We start from the raw sequence: 19,064 nt of genomic DNA on the forward strand, positions 1-19,064 counted from the left end.
GGGCCGCGTGTATGATCAGTGCGAGCAGCTTGCGTAGAGTTCCAAACTGGTGGCACCAATAGGGTACGTTTCACCACACCCCACTGCAATCTCATTAGAGAGGGGGTGTTATACTTCTGTTGCACCCAACTCCAGTCCCTTGGTCCTCCTGCTGCCTTCAGTGATTTGCCCTGCTTGGGATGCTTCCCCAAGCAGGGCAAACCTGCTTCATAATGGACACTGGCTATGTTGCCAGCATGTTGGCATCTAAAAGGAGTGATGTGAGTCACTCCATTTCTATACTCACTGGGCAGTGCTAGCAGCAGTTAACAAGTTACCATAACAACTACAGTGTTGTGGTTGCAATGGGTGCAGAGTAGAAGGACCACTTGAGGGAGGTCTGTTCTACTATCCTTTATCAATCAATTACGTCAATGCTGAAGAATTTATTGACAGGTGGGAGAGAAAAAAATTATTTTTAAATAGGGTTTTCTCCCAACCTATACATTTGCTAGCATAATGAGTAAATGAAATGTCAAGATCTTTAAAAAAGTTGTTTTTTGCAAGACTCTGTGTGTGTCTTCTCAGTCCACTGTGCTGCATCAGTAGTGTTTTGTGTCCAGTGTGCATAGTGTTTCCTTTTAAGTCAAAAACAATAACATTAAAGTTGTAGTAAATTCAATACATTTTAACACAAACATTAAAGGGACACTGTAGGCACCCAGACCACTTCAGCTCATTGAAGTGGTCTCGGTGTCAACTCCCATCATCCATAACCCTGCAAGTTTAATTATTGCAGTTTTTATAAACTTTTTATAAACTGCAATAATTACCTTGCAGGGTTAAGTCCTCCTCTAGTGGCTGTCTACAAGATACCCCAATACAATGTTTTTCCAACAAATTCTGTGCTTCGACAATTATCATCTCCTTATAGAGATACATCCCTCTGGTAACCAGGTATGCCCCAATCGAAGACCTTCTGGAGTTACAAGTGTGAAGGCGTGCTATGCGTGCGTTCGTACGTATGTGGTTGAGTGTGATGACACGTTTCGCCGTCATTATTGCTTCTTCAGATCTGCCCACTCTTGCCTGTCACAGTTTTTTATACACGCCTTAGTGGGCATATTTTTCTTCCTTCCCACCATACAGTCTCGTAATTGAGAAAGCGTCCATATGGATATAATTACAATCTCTCCAAAAGTGCAAATTGGATAATTTAAGCTTTATTAAACATATATATATATATATATATATATATATATATATATATATACACATACATTAAAATTAAAAAAATATATGAAGCATATTACACTATTTATTCCTTTAAAAAAAATGACAATTATAAAATATACATAAAAAATATAAAAAATATATTTAAAAATATTCAAAAGATAACCTACTCTTAGGAGAGAAAGAGAAAAATATAAATACTCAACATACTCAAAAGTCTAGTATCAATATAATAATAAGAACCCCAATAAAAATTCATAAAAAAAAAAAAATTCTATATTTAATCCTTTTGCCATGATTTTTTAACTATTTTAATTTCTAAAAATGTAAGATCTCTTGGGTCTTTATTTTAAAATGTGCAGAGACACTATGTTGTTCATATCCATTAACAATATAATTCACATGTTCATATATACTCTTATTTAGGGGACGAATTGTCCGCCCTACATATTAAAGGTCCACATGGACATATTAAAAGATAAATTACATTTTTACTAAAACATGTGAAAAAATCTTTTATAAAAAAATATTTGTCACTAAATTTAGTTTTAAATTTATTTATACCTTTTAGAGGTACATTTTTACTACATTTGCATCCTGCACATTTATTACAGGAATAAAAACATTTTTTTATCATCTAAAAAATTATAAATGTTCTTTTTTAGAGAGGTTAAAAGTTAAAATGCATTTACAATTAAGTGCTCCTCTAAAGGTGATGAAGGTTTTTTCAGGAATAATTTTAGATAGCTCATTATCCTTTTTTAGAACATGCCAATGTGTATTTACTATTAACCTAATTTTCTTAAAATCTTGGTTGAAATTACAGACTAGAGGTAGTGATTTTTCTTTATTTGTATTAATTTTGGTTAGGTATTTAAATTCCTCCAATAGTTTTGTTGAATAAAAATGTATTACTTCCTCATATGCTTTCTCTAGAAGTTATTTTTTTTCTGGGTACATTTATCCATCAACAACTTGGCTTGTTCTTCAAATTTTTCTTTATCCGTACAGTTCCTCCTAATCCTTTGGAATTGCCCTTTTGGGATATTGTCAATCCAAGGTGTGTAATGGCCACTATTTTTCATGTATATTTTATAATTATATCGTTTTTTTTTTAATTGTGTAATGTGCTTTTTTAAATTTTAATGTATGTGTATATATATGTTTAATAAAGCTTAAATTAGCCAATTTGCACTTTTGGAGAAATTGTAATTATCTCCATATGGACGCTTTCCCAATTACAAGACGGTATTGACGGAAGGAAGAAAAACACACCGCCCAAGGCATGTATAAAAAACTGTGACAGGCAAGAGTGGGCAGATTTGAAGAAGCCATGAATACGGTGAAATGCGTCATCAAGCTCGACCACGCACGAACGCACGCATAGCATGCCTGCAGACTTGTAACTCCGCCTCCCAGAAGTCTTCGATTGCGGCATACCTGGTTACCAGAGAGAAAGAAGCCGGCTTTGCACTTCAGTAACCTGTATGTTCGTACTGCTGCTGAAGGGGGAGTTTGGACAAAGCTGTTGTATGTTTTATGTGCAGTAAATCTGCAAAAGTGGATCGACTGCCTTTGTCTTTTACTGGCCGAAGAGGGAGTGTTATTTGGAGCTGTCACAGTTAGAGCAGGCTCATCTGCTCTACTTTTGTGAGTGTGCATTATATCCATTATATTTTGTAAATAGTGATACAGATTTACTCTATCTGCACTTTATTGCCCTGTTTTTACATTTTGTGATACATTGAGACGAACAACATATGCATTTTAAAGTGAGTGTTTTGTGTGTTTTTACCATTTTTGCACGTTTGCACATTTTATAAGTGACATGGAGTTTTATGCTCTATAATGCAAATTGCACTTCTGCACATTATAACACTTGCTACACTTTAAACCAGGTTTTGTCTTAAAGACACAGCACACCTTTATAGATTTATTGTATTTATTCTGTGTTTTATGAGCTGTTGCACTCATTAGGGTGCTGCTTTTTTCCCATAATTTATTATCACTTCTTTAAGACTCTACCAGAGTGTCAGGACCTGCTCTGTCCTGTTCAGATGTCTGACAATGGCTTCTGGTACCCAGTACTCTTTTTACAATTCTTGTTTAGTTTTTCTTGTTTTTTTTCTTGTTTTCTATTCTATGTCTGATTTTCTTTATGCTGGGTTTTCTGGATTCATTCCTGTATTCCGTTCCTAGATTTCCTCTTGGATTCCTTTAAATGTTTGTTTTTTGTTGCCACACCCGTTCCTTTCCTATTAATCCTTTTTGTTTTAGTTGGTTCCTGCAGGCAGTTGCTCCAAGCCCTCTGCCCCTTTCTTGCAGGTAAGTGCTGTGTGTGATTTATTATTTTTTATGTAGTCATGCATATCTAGGCAGTCTAGGACCCACCGTTAATTGGAGTACTTTGGCGCAGTGGTGGGCTGCATGCATCTTGGCCATTTATGTATGTCTAAATCTCCAATGATTTACATATATAGTACTTAGTTTTGTCTCCTCTTGTTTTGCCTATTATCTCTTGTCTTGCTTTATTTTGTATTCCCAGTCCATGTACAGTCCTGTCCTGTCCTGCCCATGTTCTGTCAATGTTTCCCTTTTGTATTGTGTACGTGTTCTGGGTTCTGCTTTCTATCTGTCTCTGGTTCTGGGTTCTGCTAGTTTTGTCTTGTTTTCTTGTTTGGTGCCTATTCTAGTCTTACCTTGTTTCTAGTACTGGATACATATCAGCAATTCTTCTGCTCCTCGCATCCACTTAAGCTGCATAGGGTCTTGATAAGTGGCAGCACAAACACTGGTGCTCAACACCAGGGGGCGTGTGGTTACCCTACAACAGGCCCTACTTATCCATTTCCACGCTGAAGACTCCTAATCAACTACATCAGGCACAGGGTAGTCGGAGTGTCATGGTCTGGGCCTGCATGAGTGCTGCCAGCACTGGGGAGCTACAGTTCATTGAGGGAACCATGAATGCAAACATGTACTGTGACACACTGAAGCAGAGCATGATTCCCTCCCTTCAGAGACTGGGCCACAGGGCAGTATTCCAACATGATAACAACCCCAAACACACCTCCTAGACAACCACTGCCTTGCCAAATAAGCTAAAGGTAAAGGTGATAGACTGGCCAAGCATGTCTCCAGACCTAAACCCTATTGAGCATCTGTGGGGCATCCTCAAACGGAAAGAAAGAAGGTCGGATAAACTTTTTACAAGAAGAAAAGGGATTATTTTATTGTGGAAACTGTAGAGGATGTAAAATTATAACTAAAAATAATAGGAGAATTTTCAAATTCACCTCTTTTAACACCAAAAAAAGAATATGAGATTAAGCACTTTATTACATGTAATACCGTGTATGTTAAATATATGTTGACCTGTCCCTGCGGACTATAGTATGTAGGGAAAACATCATGTCCACTTAAAATATGAATCAGGGAACATATATATAACATCCCAAAAAAATTCACTAACCACTGTATGTGAAAGCTTTTTAAGGAACAGCACGGTGGAGATCCTAGTAATTTAGAATTCTTTGCAATTGAACATGTTAAGATACATTGGAGGGGGGGGGGGGGGGGAGATAAAGATAATCTCCTTAGTAAGTCCGAAATGAGATGGATCTTCGATCTAGATACACTTACACCTAAGGGTCTTAATGCTGATTGTGAGATCAATTCCAATATCTAGGTTCTTATTAAATGATTTTAATGAATTTTAATGAATTCTCTATTTCATTTCTTTATTCCTTCCGACCATATGTTTATATATTTACAGTTTTAATATTTTTTAAGTATATGTTGTATGTTTATACATATATATATATATATATATATATATATATATAGTTATATATATATTTCTCAAATATTTTTAAAAAATTTCTATTATAATAATTGCTCAAAATCATAATGAATGTATCAAATGTTTTTTTATATTTCTTTCTTTTTTATCTTTTGCCAAGTTGATCCTAATTGATATATATTTTAACCCCCAATTTTCATAGCATACTGCATGGATTTAACCTTTTTCCCATTAATTCTTTTAAATTTTATAGTTGTGAAGTATCTAATTGAATCTTATATTGTATCTATATTGTATGTGAATGCTATTATGCCATATATTAGATACAGACTTTCAGAGAACAGAATAAGACTGCTTGGCATAATTCAGAAGATCCCCTTATGTCACAAATGATGAATGCTGAAGTAAATGAAGCGAAAATGAGGACCCAAGGGTGCCCGATAAAGGTTGCGTCTGGACGCCGAAAAAAAGGGGAGGGGTCAATTACATAACACCAAAATGACGCGAAAATGAGACCTATTTAAAACGGAAACGGATTGAATGGACACACACTTTGAAAAAAGCTTTGGCTGAAACGCATCAGTGTATGGACAGTGTTATTGCTGGTTTTTACTTTGTTTCTGATTTTACCTTGGGTTAATAAACCTTTTTTGGAAAGATCCTGCATCCTGGGTTTTTAAAAAAGGAGCAAGTGAGCTGACAGCATCTGATCTAATACCACCTTTATCAATTCAACATTCTTAGTCTGAGACAGCTTTTACCAAGTGGCTCAGAAATATGTGAGTTTGCTCAATTATTCACAAATTTAAAAATGATCTGTACATTATTACCCAATGTTTGTCTCCTGGTTTATAGCTACAAGATTTTAATTGACCATAGTGGTAGCAAATTTTATTTTATTTATTTTTCTGTGTGTGCTCTCACCATCTTTACTATTTTACTTTACATTTTAGCAGAGTGTAATTTCTTCAGTATTGTCACATGAAAAGGTATAATAACATATTTACAAAAATGTGATGGGTGTACTCACTTTTGTGAGATACTGTACATTATATTCACTCAGTCCTAAAACATCTTTCTTCTAGAAAGAAATCATGAAATGTCTATGGACGTGGTTTAAACACCTTCATGGATTATCAGAATTTTAGCCTCTTCCATACACATGTTCTTTTGGGACCCTCTGTAGTACAGGGCAGTACAGAGACTCAAGAGAGCTTAGCTTATTTGCACAGTTGGATTTTGGATCCCGCATTGTCCACTGTCTCTCTCCCTGGTACTATTCCTGCTTTGTGTGAACCATGGATGCACGATTACATTAGCTGGCTACCAAACGCATTAGCGGTGGATGCCTTCCTCCAAGTTTATGCTTTCCCTGCATTGCTATAATTAGTAGAGTTATTGCACTGTAATAGCTAATAGTTAATCTGCTTTTCTAAAGATTTTTGATCATTTCTGCCATCCAAATTCCTCACAAGCAGCTGTTGCTTTTGAAGAGGATCCATATATGTTCTAGACACCTCACATTGTCTTGTGCAAACTCTGGAGCATTGGGACTATGACAGAGCACTAATTGAAAGAAATTGCCTCTGTGAAGGGACAATATATAATTTATATTAATTTGTTTTAGATGTTTGCAAAGAGGAGAGTTATGATTCTGATATAGTTTTTTTTTTTTTTTTTTTTTTTATTAATTGCAATAAATCAAATACCTGTAAAAAAAAAAATATGAATCTATAAAGCCAATGGAGCTTGCATGGCAGAAAAAGCCCTTGTAAAGACAGCCCTAAACTGTACAATCTCAGTCAAAGCACTCAGTCAAAGCACTCTTTCTATTTATTTTTAAAGCACTCTAATTGGTCGACTAGTACACCATTTAATTAGATTGTTCTGACAGACAAGTCTATCTTCTCTAAAGAGCAGCGTGGGAGTATTTCTGTGCCTGTTCAACCGTGTCTTTTATAAGTGACTGGGCAGTAATCCTTTTTAATGAAGGTAAGCAGTCACAGTTTTGTACGTATGCACCAAAACAAGCCTAGGGGGTGGGGCATACAGAGGGTTTAAAGCCTTCTTTATATTAATGTGGGATCATAATTAGCACCACAGGCTTCTTTTCTCTTTTTTCAATTTCTTTTTAGAGAAAAAAAAATGTCAACCAAAAACAGTTGATAATATTTGACTGTTTTTTGACAATATAATTAAATTGAGGCCAAAGACTTTTAAATTAAGATATGCAAGGGGGCATGGCTTGAACGCTGAAGCGGATGGTCGCACTGCACTAGAGCTCCACTTCCAGACTGGCCCAAAAGCGACTTCTGGACAATCCGGACTTACTAGTGGCTGATACCTACCTCCGGATCATGGCCCAGCAGAAGGGTAAGAAGCATACAGAACGGGGCTTCTTTGCAGCCCAGCTCCAAACAAGGCCTCAGGCCTCCACAAGGCTGACCAAGATGGTGGCGGAGACAATACACTTACCCTGCAAGTGTCGCCTTATCCAGGAAACATGCCGTTTACGCAACACATATTGAGGGCATGCTTGGAGGAAATGTTGGATAAGTTGTTAAAGAACATCCAAACTGCAAAGATGTGCAAAGAGCTGCAAAAATACATGCAAGACTTGGGGTAAAGAATGGCGCACATTGAGCACCGCATGGGAGAGTATGCAGAAGCTCATAATGATATGGCTGAACACGTCCAGAACAGAAACAGCTTATGGAATCCAACCTCAAAATAGCTGACCTGGAAGACCGCTCCCACTGACAGAATCTATGAATCTGTGGCATCCTGGAGGCGGTGAAGCTAACAGATATACCTGAATTTCTCACAGGGTACTTTAAATGCCTGCTGCCAGATATGCCGACGGAGATGCTGTTCCTGGACAGGGCACACCGTGTGGCAAAGCTGAAATTCTTACCAGCAGAGGCTACAAGAGACACCCTAACACATTCATTGTTACCATGTGAAAGAAACCATCATGAGAGAGACCAGAAGGATCTGCCACCCAAGTACACCTCACTACAAATCTTTCTGGACCTCTCTGTCCAAACGCTGCAAAGGAGACTGGCATTCAAGGACATAACTGACCCCCTTAGAGATCATAAAATCTTGTACAACTGAGGACACCCAATCCGATTAATCATCCAACGCAATGGGACATTCACCCACACACTCACCTCGGACAACGGAATGAAAACCCTCAGAGCCTGTGGTATGCAAGTCCAAAAGCCAACAGAGAAAGCCTTGACAATGCCATGTCTCTCTCCGGAATGGAAGAGGGCGAAGCCTTAAACATCAAAGTTTGCTTTAGAACATTTTAATATACAAGAACTAATCTCATTAATCAGATAATCAGATTAATTCTTGCATTTAAAAATGTTCTAAATGTTCTTATCAATGTGTCCATCTTTTATATAGGTCTTTCCATAATTTTTTGCTATTTTAGAAAATGGATGTATGCATTTATTTTCCTATTATGTTTATTTATTTCCCCTTTTCTCCTATGTCTTCTTACCTTGCCTGTAATTTGGACTATGTATATTTTTTTATCAATTTATATTCGTAGTCTTAGTTCATAGTCTAGAACGGACTTTCAAATATGCCTGTTTGTGGATTTCCGGTCCCAACGTTACTATGCTGATAACGTCATGACGTCACGATGCAAGGGTGCACCAATATGTATGCACCGGAATGAGACCCATCAGAAAAAGCGCCAAGACTTCATTTATAAATGAAATAACGGAGGAAGACAGGAGTATCCACTTTTGAGAAAGGCTATTCCCCGAAACGCGTCAAGTGGCAAGTGACCAGTGGACTTTCCTTGTTTTTAATTTTTTTATGCTTTTTTAATAAAATTTGTTTTTACCACCCTGATCCTGCATCCTTGATTTTTATGGTGGATTGTTGAAAACACAGCCTGGAGATAGCCTGATTGCTACAAGGATCAACTGTACCTGTTATATCCTTTGTTTGAAGCCTTTAGTCTGAGCCAGCTTTTATAAGTGTCTCGGCACCACATGAGTTGGACCAGTAATATTAGTTTTTACTGTAAAGTGTAACAGTATTACCTTATGGTCTCTTCTTTTATTTAGGTTTTAGGATTGTATTCATCCATATTTGTGGTAACTTTGAATATTTTTTGAGTGCTCTCACTATTCCATTTTTCACATTTTGCACTTTGTGTGTTGTTACATTACTGTTGTCCCCTGTTATAAAAGATTTATTCGGTCCCATACTTTTGGTGCTTTGGACACTGTTCTGACGAATTTACAATCCTCGTATGGTCCAGCCCGAACCCGCTATGTACACCTAGAGGTGGCCGCCATTTCGGGACTTTTGCACGTGGTCGCGGCCATCTTACCTACAATCAGCGGTGGTCGCCCAGAATCATCTGGAACCAAAAACGGAGACCCACCTAGGCGAACACCGCTGAGACCTCCAGGATCACAGAACTCAGTGTTGGACATACCGAACTATTCACCGTTCAGTAAAGCACTTGCCCTGCACCTGGGGATTACAGCGACCCCAGGAAGGACTACGGAAGACAAAGGGTTGTGGGGTTTTTACCGTCCGAACGAAGACCGACCGCAAGGCCTAAACGTATGGAACTATTTTCGGCTGAAAAGTCCGTGCGGTCGGTCTAAACTTTAGGAGCCCCTAACTCCCGAACCGCTCATTCGATCCGACCAGTTTTTGGATATGTTGGCCTCCAGAACAAGATCTATCTAGCGATGCAGGGTGTATGGGTGTACCCCCTGGTTTTGGGGTACATCCAGAATGTGGACAAAAGTATGTGTAATATAATTGTGTTACTTGGTTATCTGAGGGGAGGGGACATGTGGGTTGAACCCAATATATGATTGGGTATTTTATGCCTCCCCTTGGGAGTGTCCTCTTTGTATGTATTGCCAATAAAAAGCAGGCTGGGCATCCCAGTTCTCAGTTCTCATTTTGACCCTCAATTCGCAGCCTCGACTCGTTTTGTGAGGGGGGAAAGAATATCCTAGCTGCACCATAGCTAGGGGGAGATTCTACACTTACAGGTCTCTACCGAGTATCGCTCCATTCTACTCTTCAAGCCGGGAACCAGGACATCCAAGCGATCAACCCTCCTGCTAGACAGGGGGCAATCGTAACAATTGGTGGCAGCGGCGGGATCATCCTGGAATTCCTAGAAGAAGTACAGAACGGATGGAGAGGAACTACGACAAATTGAAACGCACCACGTTAAAGGACTTACTGGAGAGCCGAGGGGGACACGCGAACAGCCGCCCAAAGAGAGAGCTAATCGCGGAACTAACAGAAATGGACCAGAGCCTTACCATGGCCGAAGCCACTGCCACTTGCACCGATGAGAAAACCCGGTTGGTCCGGGAGAGGCTGCCCCTGTATGGGCCAAACCCCTCCCTGGAACTCATACGGCAATTGATGGCCGAGGCTGAGGCAGATGTCGAAAAGGCCAGAGCCCACGAACACAAAATGAAACTCGCCGGCCGAACCCCCCCGGAGACAACGGAAATCCCAAAAATTCCTTTTGCAGCATTTAAGCCGTTTGTGGAGAGTGAAATGGGGGTTGACGAGTTCTTGGCCGATTTTGAACGGCAATGTGCACTGCACCAAATCCCCACAACAGCTTGGCCCAAGATACTAGCCGGGAAACTGGCGGGTCGAGCTATGGAAGCTTTTCGGACTCTCAGCCCCGAGGAAGCGGAACAATATCAGACGGTAAAAGACACCCTACTTAAGAGATATGCCGTAACCCCCGACACTTATCGCAGACAATTCCGCAACACCAGTAAGAAAGTAAATGACACCCATGCTGAATGGGCTCACCGCATGCGGAGGGCGGCTACCCACTGGATGAATGGGTGCCGTGCCGTTACCGCAACCGAAGTGTTAGAACTGTTTTTACTAGAGCATTTTTATGACGGGTTGGCCCCAAAGGACAGAGAGTGGGTAAAGGATCGGCGTCCGAGCGATCTCAATGCGGCAGCCCGACTAGCTGACGAACATCGGGACGCTCAAGTTCACGAATACTCCCACTCTCGAATAGCCACCCGGCCCGAACTCCGGGAAAACCCTAGACCAAACCCCCGACCCGAGTTTCGTACCCCAGTGCCGGCCGGACCTACTCGATATGCCGGGCCACCCAGCCAGTACCCCCAAGAGCGTACACGCCCCACTTGCCACAAATGCAAGCAGCCGGGGCACTTCATTTCCAACTGCCCCCTAAACAACAACCTCCCGGGTAACAACCGCCCCGCCCGTGCTTTTTGTGTAGACCAAGCAAATACTATGGAAGAGTATCTGGGACCATTACATGAAGCTAACCCTGTGTATGCCGCAACCGACAACCGACAGCACCATCGACAGGAGGTACTGTTGGAAGGCCGCCCGGCACAAGGATTGAGAGACACAGGGGCCACCATCACCCTAGTCCAGGGGAAGCTCGTACCACCACATAAACGCTCCACAGACACGGTGGCAGTCCGAGTGGCTGGAGGGGACATATACAAATTACCCACAGCAAAAGTACATCTTGATTGGGGTGCGGGAAAAGGACTTGTGAGGGTGGGGATCATGGACAGTTTACCCGCTGAGGTCTTACTGGGCAACGACCTGGGCCCTATGACTTCGGCATTTGCCCCCTCCTATAACTCAGAGGCATATCCGGTTACCACCCGGTCCCAGGCAGGACGGGCTCGAGAGGCTTCACCGGTGCGGGAGACTCAGGTAAGACCGATCCCGACTGTACCTACCTTCCCCGACCCATTACCCTGGGATACCCCTACCGCCTTCGAGACTGAGACTAAAACTGACCCCACTCTCCAGAAATACAGAGAGCGGGCCGACACTGGGACGGGGGGATCCGACCAAGAGATATTTGTATGGGAACGGGGGAGACTATACCGACAGACGGAAAAGAAAGGGAACCGTAGGAGGCAGTTAGTAATCCCTCACAAATATCGACGAGATATCCTCCGGATAGGCCACGACATCCCCCTAGCCGGACATTTGGCCGTAACCCGGACCCTTAAACGTATCACCCATACCTTCTTTTGGCCAGGGGTACATACCGATGTGCGTACGTACTGTAATACGTGCGAAGTGTGCCAGAGGGTCGGCAAAAGAGGAGACCACCCCAAGGTACACCTCATAAACATGCCCCTCATCGAAGAACCGTTCAGTAGAGTGGCCATTGACCTGATAGGACCCCTCACCACTCCCAGCCCCTCCGGGAAACGGTATATCCTCACTATTGTGGATTACGCTACCCGCTACCCGGAGGCGGTGGCACTATCTAATATCCAAGCAGACACGGTAGCCAATGCGCTGGTCCAAGTCTTCTCTCGTGTAGGATTTCCCCGAGAAATCCTGTCCGACCGGGGCACCCAGTTCACGGCGGAACTAACGCAACAACTATGGCAGGTCTGTAAAATCAAATCCCTACTCAGTTCCCCATATCACCCCCAAACCAACGGACTATGCGAAAGGTTTAACGGGACCCTTAAGCAAATGTTAAAGACGTTTACCCAGGAATATAGGGACTGGGAACGTTTCTTGCCACACCTCCTATTCGCTTATCGGGAGGTGCCGCAGGAAACTACCGGATTCTCCCCGTTCGAACTGCTGTATGGGCGCAAGGTCCGGGGCCCCCTAGACCTGATCCGAGAGCATTGGGAGGGGGAGACGGAGAACACCGGAGTCCCCATCATACCATATGTCCTAGAACTTAGGGACCGCATGGAGCAGCTAGTCAGGTCGGTCCGGGCTAACCTCCAGGCGGCCCAAAGGCGACAAAAGGTCTGGTATGATAGGGGAGCACGGAAAAGGAGCTTTGAGATAGGGCAAAAAGTAATGGTTCTGAAACCCGTTAAAACAGACAAATTACAGGCAGCCTGGCAAGGCCCCTACCAAATAATAGAAAAGAAAGGAGATACCACGTACGTGATTGCCAGCTGCCACGACCCAAGCTTAAAGAAACTGTTCCATATTAACATGTTGAAAGCATATCTCCAACGCCCCGAAGATGTGCTGGCCATATGTAGTCCCGCAGCCGAAGACCCCGATAATTTACCCATTCCCGACTTACTTACCCAGGACCAACCGGCCGATATAGTGGGCCAGGTACAGATAGGCGAGCGGCTTAACCCAGTAGAGAGGGAGCAATTGCAGCAATTGCTCCGAGAAAAACAAGCAATGTTCTCCCAAAAGCCAGGGTTCACCAACCTAACCACCCACCAGGTAGATACCCCTGGACAGCAACCCTTGAGACAGGCCCCCTACCGCATCCCCGAGGCGGTCAGAGCGGGTATGAAACAAGAAATCACGGAAATGCTGAACCTAGGAGTCATTGAGTCCTCCGATAGTCCCTGGGCATCCCCGGTAGTACTCGTACCCAAAAAGGACGGTACTACCAGATTCTGTGTGGACTATCGGAAACTTAATGATAAAACCGTGACCGACGCCTACCCCATGCCCAGGGTAGACGAGTTACTGGATCGCATAGCCCAGGGGAACTACCTAACCACCATTGACCTGTGTAAAGGTTACTGGCAGATTCCCCTGGCCAGGGAGGCTATCCCCAAGTCGGCATTCGTCACCCCGTTTGGCCTATATCACTTCAAGGTTATGCCATTCGGGATGAAGAATGCCCCGGCCACGTTCCAGCGCTTGGTGGATAGACTCCTTGATGGCTTCCAGGGTTTCGCCTGTGCTTACCTGGACGACATAGCGATCCATAGCGCGTCCTGGGAGGAACACCTAACCCATGTAGGGATGGTCTTAGATCAGATTCGGGCCGCCGGCTTGACTCTGAAACCAGAGAAGTGCCATTTTGGCATGGCTGAAGTGCAGTATCTGGGGCATAGGGTGGGATGCGGGAAACAACGACCAGAACCTGCCAAGGTAGAGGCAGTTGCCAATTGGCCCACCCCCACCACCAAGACACAAGTACTAGCCTTCTTAGGTACCGCAGGATACTATCGGAAGTTTGTGCCTGACTATAGTGCCATTGCCAAACCCCTGACAGACTTGACAAAGAAAAACCTTCCTCGACAGGTCCTGTGGTCTCCCCACTGTGAAATAGCGTTTCAAACCTTAAAAACTGCTCTTGTGAATGCTCCCGTGTTGGCCGCCCCAGCCCCTAACAAACGTTTTATCGTCCACACAGACGCTTCCATGTTCGGGCTGGGAGCCGTCCTCAGCCAAGTAGGCGACGACGGAGGGGAACACCCTATTGCCTACATCAGTCGTAAGCTCCTGCCACGCGAAGTTAGCTATGCCGCCGTGGAAAAGGAGTGCTTGGCACTGGTGTGGGCACTAAAGAAACTGACTCCTTATCTGTACGGGCAAGAATTCACTCTGGTAACGGACCACAATCCCTTGGTATGGTTAAACCGGGTCTCTGGAGATAATGGCCGGTTGTTACGATGGAGCTTGGCTCTACAACCCTTCAATTTTACCATCACTTATCGACCCGGGAAACAGAATGGCAATGCCGATGGATTGTCCAGGCAAACCGATATCAGCCCAGCCTAACCAGAAGTCTGGACAGCCTTAGTCTACCCCGAAAAGGGGTCAGACGGTGTCTGCCAGAGTGTTCCACAAGGAGGGAGCACTGTTACATTACTGTTGTCCCCTGTTATAAAAGATTTATTCGGTCCCATACTTTTGGTGCTTTGGACACTGTTCTGACGAATTTACAATCCTCGTATGGTCCAGCCCGAACCCGCTATGTACACCTAGAGGTGGCCGCCATTTCGGGACTTTTGCACGTGGTCGCGGCCATCTTACCTACAATCAGCGGTGGTCGCCCAGAATCATCTGGAACCAAAAACGGAGACCCACCTAGGCGAACACCGCTGAGACCTCCAGGATCACAGAACTCAGTGTTGGACATACCGAACTATTCACCGTTCAGTAAAGCACTTGCCCTGCACCTGGGGATTACAGCGACCCCAGGAAGGACTACGGAAGACAAAGGGTTGTGGGGTTTTTACCGTCCGAACGAAGACCGACCGCAAGGCCTAAACGTATGGAACTATTTTCGGCTGAAAAGTCCGTGCGGTCGGTCTAAACTTTAGGAGCCCCTAACTCCCGAACCGCTCATTCGATCCGACCAGTTTTTGGATATGTTGGCCTCCAGAACAAGATCTATCTAGCGATGCAGGGTGTATGGGTGTACCCCCTGGTTTTGGGGTACATCCAGAATGTGGACAAAAGTATGTGTAATATAATTGTGTTACTTGGTTATCTGAGGGGAGGGGACATGTGGGTTGAACCCAATATATGATTGGGTATTTTATGCCTCCCCTTGGGAGTGTCCTCTTTGTATGTATTGCCAATAAAAAGCAGGCTGGGCATCCCAGTTCTCAGTTCTCATTTTGACCCTCAATTCGCAGCCTCGACTCGTTTTGTGAGGGGGGAAAGAATATCCTAGCTGCACCATAGCTAGGGGGAGATTCTACACTTACAGGTCTCTACCGAGTATCGCTCCATTCTACTCTTCAAGCCGGGAACCAGGACATCCAAGCGATCAACCCTCCTGCTAGACAGGGGGCAATCGTAACATGTGTGTAGAGTAATAGTAGCACCATCTTTTACCTTTTCAAACTACTATTTATATAGATTACTTAACATATTTGGGAATTAAGATTACGAGAAAACCCTCATAGCTCTTCCAGGCCAACTGCACCTGACTACTCAAAGAATTTGCAAACATGATTAAAACCGCATATAGCCGCATAGCAGCTATAAAAATGATGCTACTACCCAAACTTTTCTACCTGTTTAGAACGATTCAGATTAACTTGCCTCCTACCTATCTAAAGTCACTTGCAGGAATAATTCTGAAATTCATATGGCAGAATAAAAACGTTAGAGTATCAACCAGACTTCTGCAAACTGAATGAGGGAGGTTTAGAGTTACCATACCTGGAGTATTATTACAAGGCAGCATTGTTGAATACACTGCTGGCCCTACACAGCAAACCCCCACATCCACAATTGAAAAGTACTGGCTGAGACTCACCGCACCACATATAATATTTTGGATAGACCGTAAACACAAACCAAGCACCAATGACTACTTACCAACCACTTGGTTGCTTATCAGCACTTGGGCCGGGGTGCGGATATCACTGACCAATTACCCCAAAATACCAATGGCGACACCTCTCCAAGCCATTAATCCCATGATCCCAACATTCAACTCCAAACCTTGGGTAGACGGAGATATAACCCACGTCATGCAATTGTATCAAGGGGGATGCCTCAAAGCATTCCCGCACTTACAAGAGCAATACAACCTCCCCTCCAACCTTCTATTCCCATAACTTCAGATAAACTCACTATTAACAGATAATGTGCCCACACTGTCTACACAAACAGAAATCGTCAATATCTCAGACTTCGAAACCACCTGTCTGACACCCAAATCATTAAAAAAAAAAAAAAACACTGTCCAGATGCTACAACCTACTGCTCCATAGTCATTCATCACCACATGAGCCATACAGGGAATTGTGGAACAGGGAGGTGAAATATGAGATTAGTACATCTCAATGTACAAGTGCTGGAGGTGTGAAAAGGAAGTGGGGTCAATGATCCACATCTGGGGGATATGCCCCATCATCAGACCTTTCTGGAACAGAGTGACCAGGCCTATATAAGGCATCCTACAAACACATGTGGCTCCACAGCCAGAGATATACCTACTATACATTCTGCCAGACAGACTACCCAAAACTCACCGAGCGCTTCTTTACCACATACTAATCTCAGCAAACCTCCCTTAGCTAGACTATGGAAGGCCAAATCACCTCCAGACTTCACCCATCTCATAAACCAAATCACATTAAACTGGTCATACAAGACTATGTACCAACATCAATTTGTGCCTAAACCAGTACTAAAAGAAGCCAAAGAGCTATGGGACAAGTTTGTTCAGGACGGCACACAAACTAAGACATAACAAGTTTAAAAAAAAAATTAAAAAAAAAAAAAACATAATCCCACGAAAGAATAAAAAGCACCAAGTCTGACACTTGGGGGACGCAGTGGCAACAGAAGAGGCAGCGATGGCATGATAACCAACGGGCCGGGCCCTGGAGATGTGAGCCAATACCCATGCACACCCAACTTTACTCCCCCCCTTTCTGGTGACCACCCCCAGGCTTTACCCCTCTACCCTACCTAACCTAACTCTACCCTACCTAACCTCTTGGGACAACTCTTTCTCCCTTCCTTCTTAACTCTGAACTAGGTAAAATGGTGAAAACTTCTTGGTTCATGTATGATAAAGATAAACGCATAATCTTTAACCAACATAGTGGAAAATTATTTATTTGGAATATTATTTGAGTGGGAAGAATCAACCACATCAAACAAAAACCAGTGGAGTGCTAAATATGTAAACTTACCCTAAAATAAGGGAATAAAATGCAACCGAATATCTTTTAGGGTATACAGGATCTCTGGAGATTTCTCTGCTATTTCTGGCCTCCGCACTATCAGCAGTCTCTTCCATCCAAATAGCAGGTGGCAGAGGTGACCTCTCCTCTCTCAGCAGCCGGCTCTGTATCATTAAGGGCGCTGCCCGCTGCTGCTGTGAATAATAAAGAGTTTCCTGTTTTCTGAAAAACATTTTATTCCCTTATTTTAGGGTAAGTGTACATATTTAGCGCTGCACTGTTTTTTGTTTGATATGGTTGGTTCTTTCCACTCAAATAATATTCCACTATCTGGTCTGCATGTTACTGTGTTAAGTTAAAGGTACTAACACGAGTGTCGAGCTGCTTTTTGAATTTTTTATGTAAATTTACTTTAAGCGTCTTATATTGACACAGCACATTTGGTTTATTTCTTTAACCAACATGCTTACTCCAGCATCAATACCAAATATATGTATAGGTACAGTGATGTCAGTGTTAAACATCAAATTGTATGTTGATCTATCAGATGAACCAATAAAAACTGTCAAATAAAAAAAATAGATATGCAATACTACAGTTCAAAATGACTTAATATTTAGGAGATATGATAAATACAGTACATTTCCACTTAAAAGCAAAGATGGCAGGATTATAAAAACTCTTTAAAGCCTTAAAAACCCAAACTCCTTTAATTGTTTATCTACTTGGAGCTAATGTCCATTTTTAAAATGGACACTAAGAAAGTAGATGATGCCTAAAAATGCCATACACATCTTTAGGCAAGTTTAGTAAAATGGTTATTCATTGGGAATACTTTTTGGTGGTGACTACATGGACAGGGCAAAGCAGAGTCAGGTCATGGAGGACACAGAGAAAGAAATGTACAAGTATTATGAGTGTTATGAATGATATATATATATATATATATATATATATATATATATATATATATTTGTAGTCAGGGCAATATAGCCGTATACAGCTATCTAGCATATAATAACCATAACATCAATGAGTTGGAACCAGTCGGTTGTGGTGTGCCGGAACCGACAAAGCAGTAGGCCTGTAATAAAAGTGGGCCTACCTTAGAGGGTGTTTATGAATAGAGGGAGTGGTGGGTGGGGTGACTCGCCAGACCAGCAACGGTAAGGTGGGAGTGGATTGGCAGCCCTTTTAAAGGGAATTCAAGCCTCTCCCACAACTACAGGCCAAGCCTTCAAATTTGTAGTCGGGGCAATATAGCCGTATACAGAAATCTAGCATATAATAACCATAACATCAATGAGTTGGAACCAGTCGGTTGTGGTGTGCCGGAACCGACAAAGCAGTAGGCCTGCAATAAAAGTGGGCAAAATAAAATACCATAAGACGTAATACGGTAACCAATTTCTTTCTTTATTTAGATAAGTCACAGAAAGCTTGTCTTAATTCTTTAACGGGATTAGGTATGTAGAGTGTGTAAGCTGAGGATTTCCAGCGTCCCATTGTCTTGATAATGTGAGTGGGTATGTGATTAGCAGATGCTGTAGATGCTGCCCCGATTCGGAAAAAATGACCTGAGAAATTATTGGAGTTTAGGCCGATCCTAGTCAATAGTAGACGTACATAAAGCATAAACT

Source organism: Pelobates fuscus, chromosome 9, assembly GCF_036172605.1.
Source record: "Pelobates fuscus isolate aPelFus1 chromosome 9, aPelFus1.pri, whole genome shotgun sequence".
Classification (NCBI taxonomy): Eukaryota; Metazoa; Chordata; class Amphibia; order Anura; family Pelobatidae; genus Pelobates; species Pelobates fuscus.